This window comes from Cydia strobilella, chromosome 19, assembly GCF_947568885.1.
Source record: "Cydia strobilella chromosome 19, ilCydStro3.1, whole genome shotgun sequence".
In the NCBI taxonomy this organism is placed as follows: Eukaryota; Metazoa; Arthropoda; class Insecta; order Lepidoptera; family Tortricidae; genus Cydia; species Cydia strobilella.
In genome coordinates this window covers 7,892,087-7,910,150 of record NC_086059.1, presented here as the reverse complement: position 1 = coordinate 7,910,150, position 18,064 = coordinate 7,892,087, and the positions used below count along the sequence as shown (strand labels likewise).

The window sequence follows — 18,064 nt, the reverse complement described above, 5'->3', positions numbered from 1 at the left end:
AGCTCAGCCAAATGTCACTCAGGGGAATAATCTGTTCTCCCGTACAGGCTCCCCTTAAGCCTTGAAATTACAGATAACGTATTACTTAGTAATATACAATACAATAAAAATACTCTTTATTGTACGCTAAGGTACGATAAAAAAAAAACATTTTAAAGAATTATATCTATCGCAGGTTTGACAACTTTTCCACCGCCATTATGCTAACATGTACTGTCCGCGCGCTAATTCCGTGCACGGCTGATGAATGTTAGGAATGTTGGGCGTCATGACAGAGTAGTGTCATTTTGTACGTACGGGCGCGGCGCCCACTTTCTCGACCTTCGAATGCACGGAATTGGCGCGCGGACAGTATATTGTATAATACCCAACGAGTCTTTTCGAGTTCAAGGTAAAACAATGGAGTAAGAATGATAACTTACTTTCACATTATTAAGCAATAAAAAGTATAACAAGTACTTAAACGAAAACAGATGAATATGTTGACAAGTATATCATCATTTATTGCAAGCCAGCTTTACCTTAATTTCATTGGTATATTAATTAATTATCACAGAAGTACTTGAAGCATCCATAAATTAACAATCTGGACAATATTAGACCAATTAGTGAGTAATACAGCACTATTTCAACTTCAAAAATTACAGTCATAAAATTTTCTTCAACTTTGTCTCCACCTACATCTTCACCTTTGTAATAGTAATTGATGATACTGAGGAAAGTATTCGTTTTAGTTTAAAAGTAATATATCTGTTAGAAGCTATCTATTATTTAATATAATACGTCAGAACAGTAGGACCCCTTTTCCATCCGCGTTTGTCGCATAATTGATTTCGAAAATTCCCGGAATTTCCGGCGAAAATTGATGGATTGTTTTCTGCAAGTTTGTCTTTGGCAAATTGTTAATTATGGTAATGCCGGGCAGACATTAAATTCATTTATAAAGGGATAAAATCGTAGGTAGGTAGATAAGTACCTGATTAATATACAAATTGTATTGTGGTGACGTCTTAATGGACCCGGAGGGCAATTTTCAAGCGAGATCTTAATTTTAATTCGATAACTTATTCACGCGTTCTTAAAAAAAGAGTCTTAGTAGACGAACAAAAAAGTGATCTCCATAGTTCCGTTTTTCAAGGCACGTGACTAGTAAAATGTTACATTAATATTATTCTAACTTACATTCTTTTACTCGTTCCTTCATATTAAATGATATCCTTCAATGAAATGATTGACGGCGCGTTTGTTTTTTTGTGCATAAACCAATTTTCCAATTCAACTCCAAAACTGAACTACTGAACGACACTAACTTTAGTAATAAGTTTTACTTTACTAAAGGTTGCTACTAGTTTTTGTCATGCATTACTTATATTATTATCTGTAACTCTAATAAAAAAGGTATTCGTAAGTTTCATACATGTTGTGTAAAACTTTTGCCATTTTCACTAGAGTAACAGACATAATTTTTTCATTTATTTCTATGCATCTACCATCCCGTTGAATATTGGCCAGCGGCTGTTAACGTAACGATTTTGTGATACAAAAACGTCGATTAACATTTTTTACATGCTCGAATATTTCATAATAAATCATGACATGACACTTTTATTTATTGCAAAGTTTAAAATTACTCGATTTGCATTTGTCGATATCGACACTACAAAAATTTTAAAAAATACTAAAACTATTTTTTCACTGTTAACGCGCCAATGAAATAAAATCTAAATCTGCGTAGGCAGATGAAGCAATTATTTTGTTCAGACAGGCAACAAATTTGAGCTAAGTACGCTCAAGGCTTATCGAGGCTTGTTTTAATGCTTGGCCAAATACTTGGTACCAGTACTTGTCTGGTAAATAAATACTACAATTGTGTAAAATTAAGAGTCTCATAGAGTCATTAACGCAAGTCACAACCGCTGAACTCGCCTTGAGTAGGTGTGTTGCACTTAGTCACTTCCACTTTTAACACATTGACCGCTACCACGAGAAAACCAGGTTGCTGGCATTGACTGTTAATAGGTAAGTATCATACAGATCGTCAGTGTTTTTTTAAATGACACATTTGTCATTTGCAATGCACGAAATCTCAATGTCGCTGAAATGTTTAAATCTATTGGGAATGTGGTAAGATAAATATAATATTATGAAACATACAAAAAACAGTAAAGAACACTGCATGATTGATCCTGGTTTGGAACTGATTTTGTGTACACAAATAAAATTAACTGCATTAATATTTATTCTAAAGTAAATACCCTGCTTAAGCTAAAATATTATATAACTTAAAATCAAATCATCCCAAAGTAAAGACAATGATGTGTAAGTAGTTAGTAGTAGTAGAGTTAAGAAATTGATTATGCAAACCTTATCGTAAAAAATTGTCCAATAAACATCGACCATCATCAAGTGCCAATTCAATGAAATAATATTATTTCAAGAAAGACCTTTTTTAGGGTTCCGCACCCAAAGGGTAAAAACGGGAACCTATTACTAAGACTCCGCTACTGTCTGTCTGTTTGTCTGTCCGTCTGTCACCAGGCTGTATCTCATGAACCGTGATAGCTAGACAGTTGAAATTTTCACAGATGATGTATTTCTGTTGTCTCTATAACAACAAATACTAAAAACAGAATAAAATAAATATTTAAGTAGGGCTCCCATACAACAAACGTGATTTTTTTGCAGTTTTATTGCGTAATGGTACGGAACCCTCCGTACGCGAGTCCACCTCGCATTTGGCCAGTTTTAAACGTTTGCTTTTCTATTTTAGATTATAGTTATCTTCTGGTACAGGAAAAATGCTACAAACGTCTCAGTGTAAAGTGGAGCGAACTCTGTTTTCCCCAGTCTCCCCTCAAAACGATGGCGCTCATTAAAGTGTGATTTCCAGAAATACAATGCTTTTCGTTTGACCTTTGCTCAAAGGTCAGGTAGCCCGGCAAGCTGAAGTTGTTTGTATGATGGATTATATTTAAGATGTCTGGAAAAGTGAAAAGGACTAGTTTAAAAGGAACGGTCGTAGAAGAAATGGTCTCATTTAATATTAAAGTAGCTCAATCAGACTTATTAATAATATCTCTGCTCGTGACATAGCGTTCACTTGAAGACTTGAAGAAAATGGCAAAGTTAATATTATAAACAAACATAAAGTACAAACGAAAATAGACATAAGCCACGTGAAAAGGGCAAGGTTTTAAAAGTCAACCACGGTAACAATTATAACTACTTAACCTCCTGGAGCAATATTCGAACATTACTCACTAATCGCTCGCAGCGCATCTTGCTCGTACCATTACAGAAATACACTCCAGGGCAAAAGTATGGAAACAAGCTTATATGACATTTGATTTTCATGAGATGGATTTTTATACTAAGTACTCATTAACAATTAGAAAATAAAATTGTAAAAATAATAATAGAACAGTTGAAAGTAAATAGCTAAAATTTTGGTTACTGCGATAATTTCCAGTTCAACACTTTGTATGGCAATTAAAAAACGACATCAAAATTTCTATTTTTTATCTTTTTAGGGTTCCGTACCCAAAGGGTAAAAACGGGACCCTATTACTAAGACTCCGCTGTCCGTCTGTCCGTCTGTCTGTCTGTCACCAGGCTGTATCTCATGAACCGTGATAGCTAGACAGTTGAAATTTTCACAGATAATTTATTTCTGTTGCCGTTATAACAACAAATACTAAAAAGTACGGAACCCTCGGCGCGCGAGTCCGTCTCGCACTAGGCCGGTTTTTTTACAATATATATTATATCAGATTTTTTTTTTTTTTAATATTTATGTAAGGTGTATTTTTATTCGTTTGGGGTTGCCTTATGTAAGTTTTTGGTTATCAATATACAATAATAATAATAAAAACCTGAGGTATGAGGAAAACAATGTTTTTTCCGTAATTTTGGCTTTGAGTGTAAGAGCTGGATACACTGCGCGTCTAAATCAACCAAATTGAAATCAATTTCAACAGCTTGCCTCTCTTGGTCTACTTACCGTTTTCGGAACGAAGGTTTCTACAGTAGTTACATAATGGTGTATTTACATCTTTCTTTAGTACCGTAAAATACCCAACTAATATACAAAAGCTCTTAACTAATGGTCCAAAAATTAACTCGTGACTCGAATATCTTCGTTCAGACGTGACTGTTATTGGAATGTCGCAGTTTTAAGACAAAATGTTTTCATAAATGTTAGGAAAACCTCGGACAACACCCAAGAAGAAGATTAGTATTGATACTTTATTACATATTGTACAGTCGCCATCAGATATATCGGAGCGGCTTAGGTGCTCACAACTCTGAACACGCCTTTATTCTCAGGGTGTTAGTGCGTGTTCAGATATTGTGAACACTTTGGCCGCTCCGATATAGCTGATGGCGACTGTACACGTGGACTAAGTTGTAGTACTTGATTATACATAGTTGGTTGGTTTTACGATAATATAACTACACCAAAACGCACTCAACCACTCAATGCAACAAGCGCCAGGCACCAAGTGTAATTAAATCATTTGCAATAGGAAATGATACTGAATAATAATTCAAATACAAACCACAATTAGAAGCTTAAGGTAGAACGTGTTGTTACGAATTTCATAAAAAGTTTATTGTAAAACGAAATCACGAAACAATATATTTTATTCTAACCAAGGCATTGCTCGGCACGCTCTCATATTAAAACGAGTAGCTAGTTTGCTCTGAAACTTTGTACTTACAATAAGATAAGGTATATCTAGGTCTGTAATTATGTAACTTCAGATACCGTAGTAAAAAACTACAGCGAATTTAAGTTTTTAATACAAAACTTGTTTTTGCTCTATTTCGTTAGTTTTATAAACTGGAGCTATATATAGGTAAACTAATTACATACCTAATTATACCTCATGTCATTGTATAAAATGCAAAGTTTCGTTACAATCAAACATGTAGTTTTAAAATGAGAACGAAATTCCGTTTGTACCTATGGGAACGTGAAATTCGGCCGAGCCTGAGGGCCTACCGCGAACCACGTTCGACGTGTTGCCTCTCTGTTGCACTTGTAAATTCGTCCGTAAGTGTGACAGGGAGGCAACACGTCGAACGTGGTTCGCGGTAGGCCCTCTGTCGTTTTAAAATGAGAGCGTAACTGATTGTATGGCTGCGGCTAGGTTCGTGTGAGTCCTAATTTGCGAATTAAATGGTAAATATTTTAATATTTGAAACGGGTCCCTCATGAACTTTTGTTTGATATTTTAACGTTTTGATCAAATACGATGATCTTAATCTAATATTTCCATTTGTGACCTTCGTGCAGCGAACGCTAACAGCAACAGTGAGTAGTCAGTTTTTTAATTTTAATATTATGGAGCCTCATGGGAGTGAAATTAAATTGGGTATTTAAGCTAGAATTAAACATCTTATTATTGTTTTTTCGCAACTGATAATCACTAGATTTATATGTCAATCCCACGTGGAATGGCGTTCCGGTGCGGGCGGTGCGCCTTCTGGAAATTATGCAAGGTAATCGGTACAATATTAGTCCAATGCAGATTGGGGAATACTAAATACAATTTTACCGTTAATCCCAAATTCAGGCTTATACGAATGTTAAGCGGGTTACAATTGATTTCGGGAAAAATCCCATTTTAATGGCCCCATTTGTAAAGCCCGGTATCGATAGGAAGCGTTGTTTGTTGTTTAAGGCCTTTTTCAAAAATTATATCAATCTATTAAAATTTTCGCATTATTGAGTTGAAATTAAATAGAACATTGTAGGAGAGGCCAGAAAACCGCTCAAAGATGGCCGAGTGAGTTTGAGGGCCGAGGCCGACACGTTAGTGGAAGCCCTCAAATAATACGACATGATTCCATCTTTAGTGTTTCCGGCCGAGTGCGTTTCACGAATACTGCGAGGAAATAAGAAAACATTTGCATAGCTATAAGTACTTTAAAAAAATAGAAATTAATATTTATAATGGCGTGAGGACAATTGTTAAAAGAAAGTGATGTATTTTTGCTAGGAACATTTATATTATTATTTTGTGCTACTTCATTGAAGTAGGCGAGCATGACGCTTTCTGAAAATGAATGCGCCTTTTTGATACTCTTCCATAGTATGAACTGTTCCTAAGCCTTCTTATATTTAGCCCGCGATTTCTCTGGTAGCGAATTACTGCCTGGGCTGTCTTTTGAATTTCGGTAGGCGACAGCGTAAGAATATCATTTTCTTCACTAGAAGAACTCATTTATAGCGTAGATATGTGTTTCTTGTATTTTTTAGTCAAACACAATTTACACTATTCAATTCAGTACTTTTACTTTTTTTATCACTTTCTGTTGTTTGCTTCAAACCAACTCTAAACTTTAGTTTTTTCTAAATAACCACAAACAGCTACAAAAGTAAAAACGCCATAAGCCTGAACTAAATGGTTTTGACGTTTCTTTATTTTTAAACAAGTAATTGGTTCTATAAATAATCTAATTTTATTTTTGAAAGAAAAAGTTGCGCAAAAAAAGACCGTTTATTGATTTTTTATGTTTTATGATACTCATTGCTGTAGCACCTGAACCATCACCAATGGCAGATGATGATAACAATGAAACATTGTAGTAGTGGTGGTTCAGGTGCTACAGCTATTGCCTACTTTCCAACTTGGTTTTAGACCATATATTGCCACATTTCAGAACAGTGGCGTAAAAAAAAAATAACTGGTCTGTTGTCCAGTCCAAACATACTATCTTCTCTCTCATGTAACGTAAAGTGATTCACCGTCAATGCTTGTCAACTTATAGATAAATTGAATTGCTGCTTAAAGAGCCTGACGTCAAAAATACATACCTAATCAAAAATTTACAAAAGCAAATGCTTTGAACATTTAAAACCGTAAACAATTGTTATCGAAGCAAACGTTCCATGAATGTGATTCCGGCTCCACTTCCTCCATTTTCCGTAATCAAAAAATTCGCCGATTCTTTTTCATATGACCCGTTTATTCTAACAAAAAAATGAATTTGCTCGATTTTACCAGCCTGATTTCTCATTCGTAGGGGAGACCGAGGTAGGTTAACACAAAGATAAGTTGACACAGCGTCCATATCTCGCAAACTATAGACGCTAGAAATATGACTCCCAAGAAAGAAATGCTTAATTTTTCTTTCTAACCAACTTCATCATACACGGTTTAGGCCTCAGATGAGCAGTTGAGGTATTACAGCGGTAAGAGCTAAAATATTCCTAAAAGTAAGTTTCTCGATATTTTTTCAAGGTCTTTATCAGTTTTGGCATTTTTCTGATATATGTTTGAAGAATTCTGGCAGTGCTTCTGCAAGTAAAGAAGTGTAAGTATCTAAAAAATACAAAGGTGAGGTACTTATGTTAAAATACCTTGTTGCAACTTACCTCGTCAGTTTTTTGAGTTTGGCAAAGGCGGTTCATACCACTGTTAAAATAATATTTTTTTAATTTTATTTTAATATTTTGGTTACCGATTGAAAGCTTTGATAAATACGTATATTTCATAAGGCTTCAGTCACTAACAACTAGTTTATTGAACAAAAATATTGATTAATGTAGCAAATTTTTCATTTTAAAATTATAACTAAAATTTTGAGTTTGTTATTTATTTTATAAATTAATAAATTATAGATGTGTGTCAACTTACCTCAGCACCTATTACACGTTACCTCGATATTAGGAGAGTTGAAACAGATCGGATTGATGCAGAAAACAAATGTTTTTAAATAGTTTCAAGTATATTATGGTGTTTCTGTTTTTGGGCGGTTATGAAATTTTATATCAGACGATACAGACTTTGTAAATCTAGCTTCTAATACAACATAGTTAAGACCGAAAAAGTTAAATTTGTCTCAACTCTCCTTGGTCTCCCCTATTTGTTCCCTACATGTTACATAGTAATGAATGCGCAAAGGCTTTGATTTGTACGCGGGCACTTTTCGAAGCGAAAAGTTGATTTCTATTTACGACCTACGTATTTCATGTTTAACGAAATTATTCTGTGTGAAACAGTAATTCGGTTTTGGTTTATTTAAATGCTATATTTATGTAGACCAAAAAATATCAATAATAATGACATTACCATTAAGTAATTACATTAGGTACTATTGACACTCATTCGTCATTATCATCATCATCATCATCTTCCTCGCGTAGTCCCGGCTGTTGCCACGGCTCATGGGAGCCTGGGGTCCGCTTGGCAACTAATGCCAAGAATTGGCGTAGGCACTAGTTTTTACCACGTCATTATCATGAATCAAATGAATACAGAAACTAAAATAAAAAATACACGTTATTCCTTGTGGCAATCAATATGGAAGCCACTAGGGATTTTAATTGCAGGGGAGCAATTTCGACTGCGAGTAATTTCTACTAATTGAAATATCTTCCATGTTTTACATTATTAACTAGAGTTACACACAACACATCTTTTTCGCTATCTGGACATATATGGCACTCTAATTAATAATGTAAAGCATGGAAGATATTTATATTAGTTGAAATTACCTTGCAGTCGAAATGGTCCCCCTGCACCTTATATTATTGTCGCTATGACAAGGTACTAAGTGACACAGAAATGTTATGATGTAGTTGGATAACTTTTATGTTATGACTGGGAGATCAATTCTAATTGAACAATTTGCTATGATTTTGATACGACCTTGACGATCGTCTTGAGTGGTGATTGGCGCGCATCTCACGCACGACTATCACTTCCTTTAGGACGCACCAATCAGCGCGAGCGATTTTCAAGGACGTATCAAAATAAGATAGAAACCGTAACAAATTGTTAAATCAAATCGGGCTTTTGGTAATTTTCTCAAAAATATACACGCAAGTAGACATATGGTTACATCACGCCATGTTATTCTGACGAGTTAAATCTTCCGAATCTTAATTTACCGGTGACAATGCAAATACACATAAAAGTAGCAAAATTGTCGCTTTGTCACGGTCTGTCATTACATAAATTCAGTTTGTAGAAACAAATCTTAATTTCTTGGCTCGGAGCTCTGAATAAATGTGGATTTATAGTTTAAATGTTTATGTACCTACATTGTACGACATCCGCCATCACACAATTTAAACTATCTATAGTCATATTCACAAACACTAACAGGTAAGTGTAGAAAAAATCGGTACATTCGGTACTTGTTGTGCGAATTCTTTCTTGCACCAATGCGTGAGTTAACCGTGAACTATGTGATATTTTTGGGGTTCCGTACCTCAAAAAGAAAAAACGGAACCCATATAGGATCACTGTTGTCCGCCCGTCCGTCTGTCTGTCTGTTAAGAAGAAAAAACGGAACCCATATAGGATCACTGTTGTCCGCCCGTCCGTCTGTCTGTCTGTTAAGACCCTTAATCTCGGAAACGCGTGGAGGTATCTAGTTGAAATTAAAACCATATATACTCAGGTTTATAGTCCCTTGAAGCTGTGAAAAACTCAAACTTCCAAGTTAACGTAAAAAAAGATACGATCGTTTATGTCGCAAAAAACGTATATTTCGACAATTATTCCTGTTAAATTTAACCTAATCTTCGTACAAACTAAAAAAGCCTGCAGCTTTGTAACAATCCCCATACTCGTATAAAACAGATAACGATATTCATCTTGTCTGATTCCATTAAATTCAATATTCTTCCAGAAGCCCTAGATATAAACCCATTGTGAGCGGCTTGATTAATATCAGTAGAACTCTCGGGCGTAGGTACTTATCAGAACACTCGTGGATAAGGCATTACATTATACTTTTGTAATTTACTACGGACTTGGCTATACAGTTGCTGGAATAGACGGGATAACAATTATTTGAATTGGAGCCCTTGCAATCTCCTACTTTTACGAGCAAGATGCAACAACATAATTATTTCCAAATTAGACTTAGTTCTGCAAATATAAACCAACCCACACTACATCTCCATTGAAATGTTTCGGTTTTCAAGTGTTTTATAGTTTCCGTTTGCAAAATTACGTCCAAGTTAGAATGAGGCTAAAGTTAAACTTTTGTTCTACTCTGTTGTGTTTGCACTCATTCTACGTATTGCTGGTAGCTATTTGGAGAACGAAAGCATTGGAAATTAAAACATACCTATATAACAAGTAAGCGAAGGCTCTTTCAGAAATCAATATTTCGCATGTCTGACATAGACTTTATCATGTTCATCACATCAGCCAAAAGGCTTCCACTGATAGACACGGATTTCTTAAATCTGTTCACAAGAATGATTACATCCAACGGTTTTCTGCTATGTTGAGAAAATATGCATTTATTTTTACGAAATCAAAGCGTGCCATATGTTGCCGAGATCCGTATTTGTAAGTAGTATGACGTGACTTGTAGGTGTGTAATAACAAATAGTTTTGTGCAATATTAGATATAAATGTTTTATAAAAATTAGTTAGACCCACTAAATTCAATGTCAATGTCACATCCAGCAAAACTGTCCATTGGCTAAATCTTTCGCAAAACTCTTTTATTCCGATTTTATTTATAATGTAAACGGGCCGGGCCGCACACGATTTATCCAAGTAGCGAGGGAAATAAAGAAGCATTTTTCGTGTGAAACAACCAACTCGGCCCGTTTTTTATCGGCTTATTTGTATTAAAAGCGCTGTTGCGTGCAAAAAATGTTACTCCTTTTACTTCGTTCTGTGTTGTAAAAACATTAAGTACATGACAGATGTCATTACATAAATTACTTTAAGGCAGGTTTTATGCTACAATAGGTAGGTATAATTTTTATGATCTTCTTCTTCAATTTAAGAGGTATCCTCTTGTCAGTGGAGTATCAATTTTCCATTTCTCCCTCTCATATGCCATATCCTTGACCTCTTGATTCGTATCACCATCTTTTACTTTTATTTGGCCTATCCTCAAGCAGCTTTTGCTCGGTCGTCAGAGACGCGATGGACAGGCACCGATGGAGGTAGATCACAAGAACCAGGTGTGGAGCATCCACATCCACTGATGACCACGATCCTCAGTCATGAGAGAGCGACCACAGAGAGAGAGTTGTTGATCAGATGGTGGTCAGTATCATCCTCTTCTCTTTTACTCTACGTAATACCTCTTCATTCGTTATCTTCTCCGTCCATTTTATACTTTCCATACGCCTCCAATACCACATTCGAAAGCTTCCAGTCTTTTTCGGTCCCTCTGGGTCATAGTCCACGTTTCACTACCATAAAGTGTGATACTACAAATATACTTACATCTTAATCATCAACTAGTATAGTAAAAATATATACTAAAAACTATTGTTCTTATATTTTCCTTCATTTTTATTAACTGCAAGTAATAATTGTTATCCATTGAGGTGACCTATAACCTCGACATAAAAAAATAATAAAAACAACGTTTATTCAAAAATCTTACTGACAACTAAATACATATTTTCTTCTGCCAAACCACGCAGTGGTTTGTTGGCAGACGAGGCTCCTTTAAGCGATTGATATGTAACTTAACTTTATCTTAAACCTAAACTTACCTACTTAACTTTACTGCATGCGCAAAAAAAAAAGATTTTCTTGATCTTTTTACATTCTATGAATTTGTGGTTATTATTAGCTGGTCTTGTTTACCCTTGGCTTGGTAAAGTATATATACTTCTTTCATTTTCTGGTTTGAACGGATCAAGTGCCTACTTTTTTTAGTATGAAACACATACTCATATTTACATATTATCAATAAATAAATAAATATGAGTATTATTGATTTAATAAAATACACGGCAAATCGTATAACGTACGCATGGGCTATAAAACAAAATATTTTATAGTAGTACTTAATCAGCTTTACTTTACGACATTAAGTACATTTAAATTACATTACATTGTACAATTTAGTACATTAAGCACAACGACGACATTAAGTACAAACATTATATAAGTAGCTTTATTTGACATTCATAAGCGCATTGTAATATGCCTACTTGAAGAATAAACTATCTATGGAACAATGTATGGTAATGTTTTTAACAGTAATGTCTTAAGTATGGACTTTTTATGAAAATAAATGTGATATTATTTTAGGCAAACTTTTAAGTAGGCGTAGAATACCTTTCCTTGGGTTTCTATGCGCGTAGTAGGTAGTTATTTATTCTAATAACGAATATTTTGCCTGAAGCCATAACCTTTTGTGGTATAAATATTCAAATTGTCGAACAGACTTTCCTACGAACAAGATGTAATTTATTTTATGTATAAATTCAAATAATAAGTGTCTATTTTAGTACAAAATACATATTATTAACGTAAATAAAAGCATTTTTAGATGCACACTTGATAAATATTATGTAAGAAGACGTTTATTTATCACTAAAAGCTTTAAAGTGCTCAGCTAGAACAATCCATCAGTTCGTTATCTTATCAATACTGCTGCAATAGACTGGACTAGGTGTCGAGATGAAGCGACTACGGACGATCAAACTGAATAATGTACAACTAAGATAAACAGCGAAGTCACTTAATTTTTTTACGAGTGTAAGAATTATAAACAGTTTCAGCTGTTTGGGACTCGATTATCCATCGGTACATAGGGAAAAAAACAAGTCATAACAAGACTTGCCATCATATATGTAGTATATTATACATTATTTTTGGCTTTGCCTGTGATCGGTAACAGGATTTAGATTTAACAACTTATTATGGTTTTGATCGTATTTTGATACGATCGATCGAATTGATCGAATCGATTGTAGGGCGATTGGTGTATAGGAAATAAAGTGAAAGTCATGTGAGAGATGCGCGCCAAACACCAATACGATCGTTAAGGCCGTATAAAAATCAAGCCAAAACCGTAACAATAAGTTGTTAAATCTGGATCGGGCTCCGGAAAAAAAGTGTGTGCGTGTAATCTTTACGCTCGATTGAAGTAAAACTTCTTTGACGTTTATCGCTATGTTGGCACTTTAACGTGTGTCCTATTGTGCGTGTGTCACTACTTAACTGAGCGTTACTTCCGTCAGAAAAATAATCTAAGTTACCCTCTAGTTGCGCCTAAATAAGTTACTTCAAAAATAGTAATTTTTCAATTTCCTTGCCATAATATGTTTACTTAATAAATGTCTTACTTTAATTTCTTATAGGTACCTATTTATTTAATAAACTATTTAATTAAAATAAGTCCTTGACTTTTTTTTTAGTTATGTCCTCAAATAAAATCGAATCGGCCTGTAAGATGAATTCACGCGCTACAATGCCACGAGTTTTTCCTCGACCCTTAAGAAGTCGTCAATAATATTTATTGAAGCGTCTACTTAAGCTTACATTTTCGGCGGAATGGCTCTCGTGTTTGTTTGTAGGTACTTTCGTAACTAAAAAATAGGTATAGGTCAAAAATATATTGCGAAATAAGGAGGCTGGTTGTTTTATAACAATATGATCTTGACCGTGGTGAGCACCAATCAGCGTCAGTGGCTCCCACAGATTGGTGTTGATGTAATTCAAGGAGTCGTTTCATAAGATAGTTAGCTTGCACTTATTTGTGGCCGTGTGATAAGTATTTATAGTGAAAACAATATCATCATTATCAGAAATAGTCTCAATATTATGCTATATTTTACCGGAAATAGACTCGCGGAAATAAAAATGTATCAATCATATCGTCCCACGTCCCACATTCAGCAGTGCCGTATTCACCTTTTCAATTTTACTGATATCGAGACCCAGCGGTTTATGTCATTCGTGATTCCGTGATGAATTACAAATACGAAAAACTACTAGATTAAAACTTGATTACCAAAAACAAATTGTTGGAAATGGATTTATTTTAAGGTGAAAATATGTATTGTTTTTTACCTTAAAATAAATCCTTGTGCTATTGTGATTAAACACAAAATATGTTTTAAATTAATTTTAGGACCGTAGACTTGCTCGACACGTCATTCCTTCGTCTGCGAGTCTATCTGTACCATTTTGCAGCTTTTAAACGGATGAAGCGATTTAAGTGTGATTATCGTTTTTTTTTTTCTTTTTATTTCTTAACGGGAATTACATGATATTTAACAATGTCACAATGTATCTAAATAACATGAACTCACAAAAAGATCGTCAAATTGTAAAAAATAATAATTCAGTAAAATAATTAAAAAATAAATAAAAACAAACAAATCATAACAAAATAAAAAAATTAAAAGTCAAATACAGTGAGATAAAATGTCAGAAAGTAATGATAGTTACACCTGAGCGTGTGACAAATTTAAAAGCAAACAAGAATTCAACCAAATCGAACCGTATTCAACAGTTTTTTTTTACAATGATTAAGCTGTTCAAAGCTTCAATAAACTTAAAGACGATTAGGTCACAGGACCCATCCACTATCTATAATGATCCTTTTAGACAGGGACATCAATCTTTCTCTCGGTTTTATTTTTGCTGCTCTTTTACTGAACTATCTATAATATTTACAATAAATAATGCCAGAGTGAAGAAGCGATCGATGGTGGCCGAGTGGACCAGATGCCTTTCAATCCGGAGGTCGTGGGTTCAAATCCTGGCTTGTATCAATGATTTTTTCTGAACTTATGTACGGAATATTGATATTTACCGCTAGCTTTTTGGTGAAGAAAAACATCCCGACCCGTATCAGGCCAGTGTAGGGACTTATAGCCCAAGCCCTCTCGCGCATGATACTCGTAGGAGGCCTGTACCTAGCAAGTAGGCTGAATTATTATTATTATTAATGCTATGTTAATGCTAGAATTATATTAGTCAAGGACTAACTGATTATGTATTTGAAAGCGTATTATTATGTTTATTGTTATTAGCTATTTGTTGAAGCTTTTGATGTTGTTTTTTTTTTTCTGATTTTAATTAAGGTTTACCAACAATTATTTACACCAATGCTTAACATAAAATTACATGCATATATCCTTATTGACTAGTGTAATAATAGACTTAAAGGTAAACTCCACATGCGACAAAGTTGTGATTGATGCTTAAAACTAACAACAGTGGATAAGTATCATAAATTACACTATTTTAGTGTTTGATTGGCTTATTATAGGTTGTATGATTGTTTTTATTTGAATCGGCGTGAATCTCTTAGCTTTCTTCGAGTAGATAGGTAGTGATCATAAGTTTTAACAACGCTAGTAGCAAACAACCATAGTGTTCCCCTAATTGTAAGCGGTTACCATAGTCTATTGATAGTGATAGTATTTTACAGAAAACGTCAACCATTACTTATGCTCAGTTCGTGGTAAATTGTGGTAGCAAAGTACTTTAATACAATTTTCATAAATTAAATATTAGGATACAAAATTAACAGTAAACAAGTACAAAACTTCCATCTGATCCGAGCTAACAACTCAATCCTAAGTTAATATTACCTACCGCTCCTCCATCCATCTTTCACCGCACATTCAAAACAACCTCTTATTTATCGCGTCCGACGAGGAAAGTGGGAAATAACTTGCGGAAAAAATAGTAAATGCGAGGAAGAAATCAAAAAGTTCAGACCGCGGTCCCGGCGTGACGAGTTGAAAAATAAAATTATGCGAGAAGTTCCGTGTAACCCGAGTGTTCCCCGTTTCTGTATTCGTACCGCCGACCAAGTGAAAGTGAATACTTGCTGTAGGGAAACCAGTATGTCACTTTTCCTAAAGAAGTTACCTAGTTAATCTCCTATAAACCGTTATGACAGTTCTTTGATTCCGAAAAAAAGTAAATTGTCATATTTGAGTGAGATGTTACAAAAGTAACCAGACTCAGGTGACGTTCAAGTTGACACTAATTGTCGCGTATAAAGCAAAGAGTACCTATCGGTATTTGACGGAAGTGTTCTATTTGTTGAGTGACCAACTTACCATGCATGTCGTAAATAATTTAAAACATTTTGTTTTCAGCACTAAAAAAAATAACGTTAATCTCACTAAAACTACGATACGGTAGCTTATAGTGTACCTACTGAATGCATCGGTTTGACTTGATCATGCCCACATCTCCTGAATCATCCTGTATACTGGTTAGCAGATAAAAGCTCCCAAGCTTGGTTAGCAATTCGAATAACAGCCCTAAAAAGGGATGCCTCAGCCGTGGAATGACGTAAATGTATTTTGAATTTACAAAAACGTCTGTCGTTTAACGTTGAACTGCAGGCTGATGGAGATCTCAGGTTATTTAACTTAAAGTTTATTTTCACAGGCTTTGCGGTGAAACTGGTTTAAACTTGTTTTTGCTGAAAGGATTGTTTTTTTTTATATGTAGATTATATTAAATAAGTTTGAATGAAGGACCATTTGGAGTTTCATTTTACCCTTTATTCTTATTATTTATATTATTGTGGCTTACCTTTAAATACGAATTCCTTGTTGAATTTACTCTTCGCCTCGTTTTAGTTAATATCTGTAACAATTTACAAAATCGTGAAAATATTATATTCATGATACTAAATTTACATAGATTACAAATTTACATATATTATAAATTTCTACAGATTCTGTCGTAGACATAATTTTTATGTTTTGCTACCTATACAATACACATAGTTCCTTTAAAATTACATAATTAAATACAAAGTTTAAAAATCAACATAGTGGATCCCCGATTTCTGACCGATCTGCTCTGACGGACAGACGAACAGACAGAAGGACATGGCGAAACTATAAGGGTTCCTAGTTGACTACGGAACCCTAAAAAAACAGTTACGGCAGCCAGATATTGCAGACATTTGATCGACCGTCAGTTTTTTTCCTATTTGAAACAAAATACATATAAGAGCCTCGGTAGAGAGTATCATTTCGTTCCATTTGGAGTTGAAACTCTAGGTCCATGGGGTCCCAGCGCGCACAAGTTGTTTGCAGAAATCGCGAAGCGTCTGGTTGAAGTAACTGGTGACCGAAGAGCTGGCGGCTTTCTCGCACAACGTATCAGCATTGCGATACAGCGGGGAAATGCCGCCAGCATCCTTGGTACAATGCCTCAAGGGCCTATTTTAGATTTAAGCTAGTTATTGATTTCGTTTACGTAGTACCACTGTATATCTGCCAGTACAGCTACAGTATATAAGTGACAATTTTTGCGAAATTGAGTTATTGACACCCTCGAAATCAGGAAGAAAAATGTGATTTTTCTATCTAGCAGTTATTTCTTTATCTCTAACAGGTCAAGATTTAGACAAGCATAACTACACGCCATTTTGGTAAAGTTAGTTCCTTTTTGAGAAAGAAAAAGCATAAGTTTATATTCATAGACAGAAAAGTACTAAAGTGACGACTTGTGTTTTTTTTTCCCTTTTGTGTTGAATTTAAGCCCAACATCTATTTCATAAGAAGAAAAACCATAGTTTAGTATTACATAAAATTTCTATGTAAAAAACCCTTAAGTTGACAAAAATGTTCATTTTTGTTAGTAAAAAAATATTATTAGTCATAACTCTTGGAACCTAAAAAAACATAAGTTGCACATTATGTTTTTTATGTCTCGTATGACTCTTCCTTATGCTTTTTCTGCTTAGTGTCGGTTTCAAAAACAGTGAACTTGTGGTTTATTTCTTAAACATTGTTGTCAGTTATGCTCTATCATGCTAGTAGGTAGACCCCCTCCGGTCTCCTCAAAGACAGATTTCGGGCGGTTCACTTGGCGCGCGCGGCTTGATCGGTTTTTTTCCTTTGGAAGAGGTTGCGAGTACGACGCAGTACGCACGTATTAATACTCCTGCCTATTTTGAAAAACATGAGAAGTGTTAACGTGTATTGGTGTACCGCATTCTGTTTCAACCTTAGATTTTAATACAAAAGGACATTTTTGCAGGTAAAAATTTTGGCTTGGCATTTGGTTTCAGTTTCAGGGTTATATTTGCCTTTTTAAAACTACCCCAGCTTGGTTCAAATACAAAAGAGCTCTTTTTTTTATTTTCTCTAGATACGCCTAGCTGTTTAGTTGGAACATCTAGACATGCGGCAGCGTGTCCAGCCAAGTTAAAAGAAAAAGTAGCAACCGTGTGTAATATTACACAAACCATTTCGAGCTACTTTTGACCCCTTCATAACTTGAAACCTTTATATAACCTGCACATATGAAAATTGGCACATTTGTTCAAGCCTATTATATTTAGCTTG

At 34.7% G+C, this 18,064-nt stretch overlaps 1 protein-coding gene across 1 annotated transcript in view; it reads right to left on the bottom strand.

The window, feature by feature from the left end:
- Positions 1–16,351, bottom strand: part of LOC134750125 (TWiK family of potassium channels protein 9-like) — a 58,082-nt gene extending 41,731 nt beyond the window's left edge. Inside the window, exon 1 of the mRNA XM_063685235.1 lies at positions 16,296–16,351. The gene's annotated coding sequence lies outside the window, so the exon portion shown is untranslated. The remainder of the gene's footprint in view (positions 1–16,295) is intronic.
- Positions 16,352–18,064: the final 1,713 nt, after the last annotated feature.